The sequence below is a fragment of the Styela clava genome, chromosome 15, assembly GCF_964204865.1.
Source record: "Styela clava chromosome 15, kaStyClav1.hap1.2, whole genome shotgun sequence".
Classification (NCBI taxonomy): domain Eukaryota; kingdom Metazoa; phylum Chordata; class Ascidiacea; order Stolidobranchia; family Styelidae; genus Styela; species Styela clava.
The window spans coordinates 342,194-353,654 of record NC_135264.1 but is presented as its reverse complement, the minus strand read 5'-3'; the positions used below and the strand labels follow the sequence as shown (position 1 = coordinate 353,654).

Sequence of the window (11,461 nt, the reverse complement as noted above, 5' to 3'; positions counted from 1 at the left end):
TATCTCAAATTCATGGATATGACCAAGCTTAATAATTCGACACCTGTGGTACAAAGGATCTAGTCTAGATCGCCAAGATCGGAAAGGTGCACTACATATGGCTCTAATTGCTTTGTTTTGCAAAACTTCTAATCTGTGGAGTAGAGTCGATGACGCACTACCCCAAGTTATAATGCCATACTGCAGATATGACTGGAAAAGAGAAAAATAAACCAATCGGAGAGCTGGCATGGTGAGGAATTTTCTTAGTTTAAATAATAAACCTGTTGCACTTGACAACTTTCCAGCAATGTAATTAATGTGTGATGTCCATTTCAATTGGTCATCAATGTGGATACCTAGGTATTTGTATGAGTTGACATTTTCAAGTGGAACCTTGTCAATATTAATTTGAAGCCGAATTTTATTTTTTTCATTTATCCTGGGACTAATCAATAAGATTCTTTTCTAAATTCTTTTCTAAAAGAATTTGTGTTTATTTTTCAAATGCTTCTCAGCTTAATAAAAGTCTGTCTTTTGCGCGTATCGCTGACTCCCTGGAATAAAAATAAAGCATTTACTGCATTGTTTTAACTTATTACTGCGTCATGAGGAACCTATTTCTAACATTTCAATGAGGACAAAGAAAACATAAAAGGCTTTTAAGCCAAAGCGCACTCGTGTTTCCTGAATGTATGTAAGATTAAAGATTCTCATGCTCGATAAATACCTGCAACAAGACCGAATACCTCATAATAATTAATTAAAATAAATATCTTGATTGAAACTTTTTCGATGTTAAACAATTTATGTAGGAATCCTATTTAACAGATCTTTCAAAAATGATTGTAATATTAGAGAAATTCTACCTCGCGCAGTTTCGACTACCACAGACTTAAGCTCACTACACGGCAAGAGTTTCAACTGCATTTAAACACCTCAACACAATTCTACATTCTACACTTCAGCAAACGTAGATAGACGAACAGCAATCACGATTTAGTAAGTGATAGCCTATACTTAATGCTGGCAATATAACATGACAACAACACTGACACGTTTTCATTGTAAATTTGCTCAAAGCAAAGTCACGAAAACTTACTCAAAAGATGATCTCTAAGTTAAGCTAACGACGACCACTAATTTCATTTTACTTATTGTCACCATCAAGAATATTAAGGGGATAAATGGAATAGGTTTTCAGGTAGATCGATTTATGACAAGAGTTGATAGGAAAATATATCAAAGCACTTTAGAGTTGAGGCGTATGCCGTATATACGATAATATCGAAATATGGCTGGCAAGCAGGTCGAAACATTAGAAATATTGTATGAAGAAAATGCAGCGAAAATACTAAATGACTATCGAGGATAACTTTTTTTTTATTTTAACTTATTTTTTCTCTACCAATGAGAATATGTACCGCCACTCTTAACAGAAAAAAAGGATATTTGCCATTTCCACCCCCTCCATTGGGGTGTAGTGATGAATTTTCCATCTTATTTCGTTGCATAATTTTATATACACCGTGCTAATGCATTCAGAGTGTGTGTTACCAAACATTTTCTCCACTAAACTTGGTGGAAATGCATGAACGCGCCATACGTGATATCGAGGTGACTGTGACGATTTGAGAAGGCTGAACGCTATTGGCTGAAATCATTTCGAATATTTTTATGCGCGGTGACTTGACTTGATCTTGTCAAGCTTTGTTCGCTAACGTTAAGTGACCAGTACTAGGCCTAGATAAGATGGGTGTCCTGAAGTACGCGCCGCAGGTACCTACTTATAGTTGGCCTGTCTCGACAATTTTGGAAATATCTAATTTCTAACCCCCACATGACTACGTCATCCGGAAATTACATCACTGCATCACCATCGCGTCATAGAGCTTTCTAAAGTATAGTTACGATCGTCCGAAATGGCATCTGTGCAGCGATCTCTCTTTTATCGCTGTATCGATACGGTATCGTTTCGACGACAAGAAATAGGCTAGCTTGCTCAATTTCGGATGATTGTCTGTGCAACCATTCGTATACTTTTGAGGGCCGTATTACGTCATTGCGACTTCGCAGTGATGTGATTTTTGGATGACGTAGTCATGTCTGCATGTGGGGGTTAGAAATTACATATGTAAATATTGTTGAGTCAGGCCAACTAGAAGTACTTGCGACGCATACTTCAGGAGACCCGATAAGACCATATAAATACAGAAATATAACGTTATCAGTAACTTATATTGCGAGTCTAACTTCTGAACTTCGTACCAGTAACGGGAGCTATCTCAACTAATCTTGATTTGCCAAACTTGCCAAAAAGATTCTGTACAGGCTATTGCTGTATTGGGCTTATTACTTATCGATCTTAAGATCGGTAAGTATATTGATAGGTATTTGTCTGTATGTCTGTCTGTGTGTGTGTCTGTTAGATGCACGCGATATCTCACGAAAGCGAGATTGAAGTTGCTCCAGATTTTGCATGTGCATTCATCTTATCTCGGACCAGTAGCCTATTGATTTTGGGCGAATTATGTCGTATAATTAGCGAGTTATCAATCAATTATTGATATAGTGATCTAGATTTTTGTAAAGCGAGAGAATTTTGAAACCCGCCGAGTGTGTGTGTGCGATGCGCAGTGCGCAAGTTACAAGAGCGGATGAATCGAAACTGCAGTTTCTGTTTTGGGGGATCCCCTAACTATCGATCGATAAGTCTTCGGTTTCCAACCGATATTCTCGTTTATCTGTTTGGTGAGTCGAGCGGGAACAATTTATTTTTCTTTCGTGCTTAACTTGGAATTACACAATTTTAACAGCTATCATACATTTTGTTAGTAGCCTACTAAGCACATAACTTTCTATTCAGGATGTTGATTTTCTTGAAAATGAAGATGATCACAGTATTGGGACTTACAAGTCTGCAAGTAGATAATAGCAGAGGAACTAAATGAGAGAAATATAGCAGATGAGCAGTGCTGCAGTGAACAACTCATAATTGAGTCTTGTTATTTTATGCAATAAGAATATCGCCGGATGAGAACAGAACAGGCCTAAGTCACAATTTCGAGTTTTGAGTAAAATGCAAAAAAACAGTTTGTAATTTTTTTATTTTTGAATTCCTAAATATTCACACTTAGTAAATACCTGAGCTCTGGTTATTTTAGTGTGGATGAGAATATCTTTGTAATCGATATTTTTTGGCACTTCAGCTTCAATTCCTTCCAGCTTTTTTACCCCCATAAAGGATTTTTGGCCCATTCTGTTCTCAATAACTTCTGAATTTTTTGTATGGGATGCAAAGTAAAACAAGGTGACTTAGGCCTAAGTTGCACTGAATAATTTTTTAGGGATGTAAGTTTCGGACATTTCATTTCTGATGTTCATGCTCATCATACTGGAACTTAGGACTCTTTTTTTTTCCAATATTTTGGGGTTCTGAGCATTGGGGTTTTGAGCCATGCTCTACATTCTACAAGGTGGTGGTCTTGAAATCCTGAATTTCTCAATAATAAAAATTTAAGCTGGACTTCGGCCTATTCTGTTCTTAACTTCTACAAAATATTATAGTCCTAGGTCCAGCTGAAATTTTTATTATTCAGAAATTCAGGATTTCAAGACCATCATCCACTGTGTAGAGCATGGCTCAAAACCCCAAAATATTGAAAAAAGATGAATTTTCCAAAAATGTGACTTAGGCCCTTTCTGCAAGTCTAATAATGGTATATGTTTTTAAATCTAGTGCGTTGTATTTGGGTGTAAAATACAGTAAAATAATGTCACCATTACAAATATATTGTTGAAAATAACTTTCTATTCAGGATGTTGATTTTCTTGAAAATGAAGATGATCACAGTATTGGAACTCACAAGTAGCTAATAGCAGAGAAACTAAATGGGAGAAATATAGCAGATGAGCAGTGAACAACTGATAGGTTGGTACATGTTTTTAAAATTAGTGCGCTGTATTTGGGTGTAAAATACAGTGCGAAACTGAATAAAATAATGTCACCATTACAAATATATTGTTGAAAATAACTTTCTATTTTTCTATAAATTTTTGACTCTATATAGCCTATATGTAGATGTATGATGATATCACTCTATGCTTTAAAATCATGAAGAGTTGGAATCAATACTTATTACTTATGTCTAGCCCTAGTGGATTGGGATATAACTTAGTTTAGTGAAATTCGTCTATTTCAATATGACCTTGGTAAGTAGACAAACTGGAAAAATAGCTAGTCTGTGTTGTTCAGCACTTTTATAAATTACTATCATAAATTACTTGTCCAGCACAAGGACTCCAATTCAGTTGGAAACATTTGTATTGAATATGTTCGAAGTTAACATGCGACCGTTTTTCTACTGCGAAAGACATACTCATCTAATCTCTTTTTTTGTATTTTTAGATTGTAAGTCCATTCCAATGATGAACTCTGGATCATCACTAGATCACAGTTCGAATGGAAGCTTTAATTACACAAAAGCAATGGCAGTGGCCAGTGATGGACTCTTTGTTACAGGATTTTCAATCTACAAATACCAGGTAGCAGAAAAGCTTGACATTCATCACAGCATGCCTACTGCTCCTGCCAAATGAAGAATTCCCATTCAAAAAACAAAAAAGGCGTAACTTGACTTTCTCATTACGACTGTATTTATCTGCGACCTTTAGTAGTCAATTTCGCCAAATATTTACTGTTTTAATAAATTTGTTCAAATCTTGAAAACCTGTCGTGGTTTCATGCTTCCTTTGGGTGGTTATAGTACGTTTCCAGGCTTGCAAGAAGGTTGATCTTCCTACCGATGTGGGTGGGGTTGTTAGGGTGGAAATGTCAAACACCTACTCAAAGGGTGGAAGGAGTAGAAAACCTTGTAAAACAAACAAAATTTGCAATGAAATAAGAGTCGAACATTTTTCTTCAATATCAAGAAACAAGTATAATTATCGCAATATTAAAGCGTATTAGTGTTTTACTATGTTTCTTGATATAAACTTTTATGTGCGTCGGTAGGTCAGCTGTACAGATGAAAGTACTGAAAGCTGAAAGTGATTGTTTGCAATCGCTGAAGACTTGAGCACACCGCACGGCACGAGTTTTAACTGCGTTTTGCAGGTTCAGGAATTGCCTCATTGCTGCTCACAGTCGTCGGTTGCGGTCAGGTTGAGTCGTAGATGCGCCTGTCGTAAAATATTTCTCCGAACCCGGACATGCAAATGAGAAATAGCAGATGACACGCAATAAGAGCAGAGTTTAAAATCGTACAACTCAAGACATTGTTCCAAATGTTCTCGGAGTCTCTAGTAAAGTCTGTCTGGTTTTTAATTAACCTCCACAGAGAAAAGTATTCGTCAGGGCAAACTTAGTCCTTGATTCAAAAACAAAGAAACCCAACATTGAGTAACTTTTATGTGAAACGTTTGGATTTTTTTTTTTCAAATCCTGCCCCAAAAAACAACCCCGCCACCGCTCTAACTTGAAGAAAGTATTTATTCAGTTAAGGTTTGGCTTGGGGTTATGAATGCTGATTACTCCGGAAATTAAAATGTTTAAATCATTTATAACCCTAACTTGATGAGTGATTGCTAATTTGTTATTTTAAAACTTGGCGTGGTGTTTGTCTCAAATCTCGCATTTTCCCATTAGTTTCAGGGTCTCGGTATAAAAGATTCAAATAATTATGTGCTAACTGATGTCTTTCATTACACTAGTTCGTTAAGTGTAATAGTTTGAACTTGTTATTTAGACACAGTTATGTTGGACGAGAGCTCCCCTATAAGGACTCAGTTCAGTTCTGAATCTGATGACGTTACGCAGTCGACGAAAATCATCTGACGCAGTGTCCCATTTCGACAGTGTTTCGATTAATCACTGTAATTAGCAAATTGATAGCAAGCAGCTCGGATGCATTGTCAGTGTCTAGCTTAATGTTCATTGTTAGTTAGAGTCTTCCGAGACGTTTCTGATGTTTAGTATTGGTTTTAGTATTCTCAATTTTGCAGTTAAAAATACCAATATGGATTGAAGTTAGAATCGGGGTTGAATGCGAGGATAATTTTTGACTGCAGGTTAGGGCTGTATTATAGTTATACTAAGTAAATAACAGCTGCTTTTATATTTTAGACATGCAAGTTACATTGAGTTCACTTTGGATTAAACTTAATTGGATAGTGTCACCTGGGGATCTAAAACATGTGGTATGTATCTAATCAGTCTCAAATAAAGTAAAGTACCGTATATATAATTTTATGCATTTAGTTATGTGCTGATATTTGTAAATTTTAATTGCCACTGTAGACTATGGTGGCCCATCGTTGTCACGCGTAAAATTGAAAATAAAAATAAAAAATAAAATAAAAAACCAATAATAAAAAATTTTTTGTAAAAAAACATAAAAATAATTAAAAAAAAAAATGAAAATTAAAAAAAAATAAATAAATAAAAACGAAAAAAAAAAAAAAAAAAAAAAAATGAAAAAAAAAAAAAAATTAAAAAAAAAAATTGAATAAAAAGAAAATAAAAAGGTTGACAACGATGGTCCGCCTCGTGGCCCATCGTTGTCACGCGTTTTTATTTTTAGAAAATTTGCTTCTGCTTGGGACCAACGTTGTCAGTCATAATCCTACGCGCACAAATGTGTTCCCTGGGTTTCAAACTCACTACTGGTTTTCTTGAGCAATATTCAATATGAAAATGTTCTATAAATTCTCCATGCTACAAGTTCAACAAGAAGTAATATATTTATAATAATGATAAGAGAATATAGAATTGAATACGAAAATTCGAAAAATTTGTTTTTACGTGTATAAGGTAATTTAATTGGAGAATGCTGCTTAACTACTCAGTTGTCTGGACACTCGCGATGCCGGTACCGTACCGTCTTACCAAATACCGGTAGTCGGTTATAGTCGCTTTGCGTCTGACCGTACCGGTAGCCATACAATCACTCATCATCTCCCATTCTTTCACGAGTGATTGCATGGGTACCGGTACGGTCAGACGATACCGTACCGGCATCGCACGAGTGTCTGAGCAGTTAAGCAGCATTTTCCAATTAAATTACCTTCTACACGTAAAAACAAATTTTCGTATCCAATTCTATATTCTCTTATCCTTATTATAAATATATTGCTTGTGGTTGAACTTGTAGCATGGAGAATTTGTAGAACATTTTCATGTTGAATTTATTGGATATTGGTCATGAAAATCAGTAGTGAGTTAGAAACCCAGGAAACACATTTGTGCGTGTAGGATTAAGTCTGACAACGTTGGTCCCAAGCAGCATCAAATTTTCTAAAAATAAAAACGCGTGACAACGATGGGCCACGAGGCGGACCATCGTTGTCAACCTTTTTATTTTCTTTTTATCCAATTTTTTTTTCAAATTTTTTTTTTTTTTAATTTTTTTTTTTTTAATTTCAATTTTTTTTTTAATTTTTTTGTTTGTTTTATTTTTCAATTTTTTTTTTTTAATTTAAAATTTTTTTTATTTTTTTTTTTTCAATTATTTTCATGTTTTTTTCACAACTATTTTTTTATTTTCGCTTTTTCATTTTATTTTTTCATTTTTTTTTTAAATTTTACACGTGACAACGATGGGCCACCATAGTAGACTACTGTAAGATTTGTTTGGATATCCGCATGTTATAATCAGTTTGTTCATTGTTTTCTGTAGGTTACAATCGAGATGTCGATGTTCCTGATTTTGTTTCAAGTACCATCGTATTAATTGTTATGAAAGAATTAAACCGATTTCAGATTGGATTCAATTGCGGCAAAACTTTGAGGCACAGAAAGCGAGATGGGCACTTTATCGCTTTGAGTCGAGTTGCATGAAAACTGAATATAGTTGACAATAAATCGATTTGGCTGGGACAGGGCATGGGGCACGTTGACAATGGACTCCATTCACGTAAGCCAGGAAAGTAGAAGGTTAACTTATTCTTAAATGTTATCAAAACAAGAAGAACCGTGTTCGCTCGCGATGTAATCAAGTGTGGATGAATGAGTGAGTAAGCTCATTTCGTAGTATAATATAATTTCATAAAATGACGAGAAGATTACTGACTATATGGAAAATAAATAAAAATTAATTCTTATGTTGTGACTAGATTTCGGGACTACTTCAAATTGGCGAGTAATGCATTTGGAAAAATACCAGCATCTGAAACTACAGACATGAGTATTTTTAGTCAATAATTTGATTTTGAACAAAACATAACGTTCATATATGATTGCTTTTTAATGTGAATAAGAAGATTCTTTAAACAGGAATATTGTCGAAAATATCGTACGCATGTCATTATTCTTCTCCAAATCTTTGTAGTCAGAATCTCCTCTTCCATCAATGAATTGAAACACCGTTATACAAATCTACATTCTACGTTGGTCAGCATACATATTTAGACGAGCAGGAAATCGCCTGTATCAGTTTTTATTGCAATCAAATTATAAGTCTTTAAAACAATGTTTATGTTCATTATGACGTCATATTGGATCGGCTTGGTAAACAAGGAATGGTACAGTAATAATGAAAATTTAAATACCAAAAAAGTACCAACGTATAGCACGTATACGCTTTTGACATTTTTCATAGCTGAGGGTGACTTGAGACATGCGTAAATAAATTAAGTCACTGAACCATTGGGTTGAAAGGAAATTGGCACAATGAATGTCAATAACAGCAATTGCGATTTAGTAAGTGATAGCCTATATTTAATGCTGATAATATAAAACGACCACAACACTGAGGCGTTTCAATCGGAAATTTGCTCAAAGTCACGACTACTAATATAGCAATAGATACTGACACTATGTATATATAGAGAATAATGGTAATGCGCGTTAGTAAATATCAACTGACGCAGTTCCTGTTGATTTGATTGAGAAATAACTATGAGGTATTGAATTCCAAATAGCTGAATCTCGTTGAAGAAAATCTCGAAGCATAGAATATTTTGTCTGGTATTTCACTGACTGTAAACGGGTGAGAATTCACAGTAAACCGAACTTGACGATAAAAATTGTTAGACTTCCCAATGCATAACGCGAATCTATGGTTGTGACAATTTCTGTTTACTTATTGTCACCATCCAGAATTAACACTGAAGATAAGAAGAATAAGCTTTTAGGTAAGTCGACTTGAGACAAGAGTAGTAGGAAAAAAAAAATTTAGTTTAGAGTAAAGGTGTATGTCGTATATGCGATAATATCTAAAAATTTCTGGCAAGCAGGTTGAAACATTGGAAATACCGTACAAAGAAAAAAAAGGAAAATGCTAGATGACTACCGTGGATAACTTTTTCATTTCAACCTATTTGTCACCAATGAGATTATGTACCGGCCTTTCATTTACTGAATTATATCTGAGATATTACTAAACCTTTACTGAGTAACTGAAGAACGGACCAACGCGCCAACAAATACTGAAAAAAATCTGAAAATCACATAGCCAGTATTCATTAAGTTACCGTTAGGTCATTGACAGAAACAGACCGAATCGAACCTCCTTGCATTTGAGATGATTAATTTTTTTTTCAATACTTAAGATAATTTGGCATTTGTTAAATATATATAAATATACAAAATCTTTGTAGTATAACATATAAAGTCGCAATAAACTAGAAGCAAACATTCCCTTTTGAATAGTCTAGCTAGGAGACTTGGTTGTTTCTTTACAGAACCGTGTTCGTGTTCGAGGTACTTCTATATAACATTGCACATTAGGGAACAATTCACGACCAACCTAAAATCCCAGATATGATCAGTTAAATATTTATTGGAAATAAAATTTGCAATGGACTATATTTTTCAAGATATTAGGAAACGAGCAAAATTAAAGCGTATACGTCTTTAACTTTATTTCTGAATATAAGCTTTTATATGCGTCGGAAGTGCAACTGAACAGCTAAAAGTACTGAACAGCTAAAAGTGATTTTTTTAACAATTTACAAATCCAATTAATATTAATAATACGAACTTGTCCTTGATGCGGAAACCAAAAATTGCAATGAACTATAAATCAAACAAGCCTATTTTTTTGATTGCGACATAATTGCTTTTTGTACAGTAGCGTGTTAGAGTTGATACTACTATACAATATTATTGAGTTTGGAAGCATTAACGGCTCGAATAGTATTTCATGTTTGCAATAGTTTAGTTAGACCGCTTCATAACTTCAGATATGATGAGATACACTATCAACGGAAGAAAGTTTATCAATATCATGAACGAATTAAAAGTTTACTTCATTAGCGTTTCAATAGTTACAAACCCGCCTGAAATAAATACCAAACTCACATTTCACCGAAATTATCCTATTGACTATAGTCCATAGTATATTATACTTTGGGTTCCTCCGCGGGTAATCCAGAGTGGATAAATAAGTGAGTCAGCACAAGTTGGGGTGAAATAATTTTATTAAAAGACGATAATATTTCCAAATATACGAAAATTAAAATCGAATCAATTTCTCGTGTTGTGACGAGATTTCGGGACCACTTCAAACTTGCGAAATACAGCATTTTGAAAAATATCAGAATTTATTTAATAATTTGATTTTGAGCAAAAAATTACGTTGATATGTGAATCAGAAGGTTTCTCAACAGCGTTATATCCAAAAAAAATATTACATCTCAAAAACTTAAAACTTCTTCTAAATCTTTGTAGTCAGAATCTCCTCTTCTATCAATGAATTAAAACACCTTTATAAGATTTTACACTCAACTTTGGTCAACAAACGGCAAGTATTCGTCTGTATCGGTTTCTTTCGATGTTCCTGATTTTGTTTCAAGTACCATCGTAATAATTGTTATGAAAGAATTAAACCGATTTCAAATTGGATTCAATTGCGGCAAAACTTTGAGGCACAGAAAGCGAGATGGGCACTTTATCGCTTTGAGTCGAGTTGCTTGAAAACTCAATTTAGTTGACAATAAATCGATTTGGCTGGGACAGGGCATGGGGCACGTTGACAATGGTCTCCATTCACGTAAGCCAGGAAAGTAGAAGATTAACTCATTCTTAAATGTTATCAAAACATGAAGAACCGTGTTCGCTCGCGATGTAATCAAGTGTGGATGAATGAGTGAGTAAGCTCATTACGGAGTATAATATAATTTCATAAAATGACGAGAGATTACTGACTATACGGAAAATAAAATCAAAAATAATTCTTATGTTGTGACTAGATTTCGGGACTACTTCAAATTGGAAAGTAATGCATTTGGAAAAATACCAATATCTGAAAGATACAGACATGATTTTTTTTAGTCAATAATTTGATTTTGAACAAAACATAACGTTCATATATGATTGCTTTTTAATGTGAATAAGAAGATTCTTTAAAAAGGGTTATTGTCGAAAATATCGTACGTCTCAAAAACTTACGTATGTCATTATTCTTCTCCAAATCTTTGTAGTCAGAATCTCCTCTTCCATCAATGAATTGAAACACCGTTTTACAAATCTACGTTCTACGTT

General features: G+C 34.3%; 1 long non-coding RNA gene across 1 annotated transcript; it reads left to right on the top strand.

The window, feature by feature from the left end:
- Positions 1 to 3,576: 3,576 nt before the first annotated feature.
- LOC144411847 (uncharacterized) lies at positions 3,577 to 4,706 on the top strand. Its single transcript, XR_013468914.1, has 2 exons — positions 3,577 to 3,910; positions 4,388 to 4,706. It is a non-coding gene; the product is annotated as an uncharacterized LOC144411847 (long non-coding RNA).
- Positions 4,707 to 11,461: the final 6,755 nt, after the last annotated feature.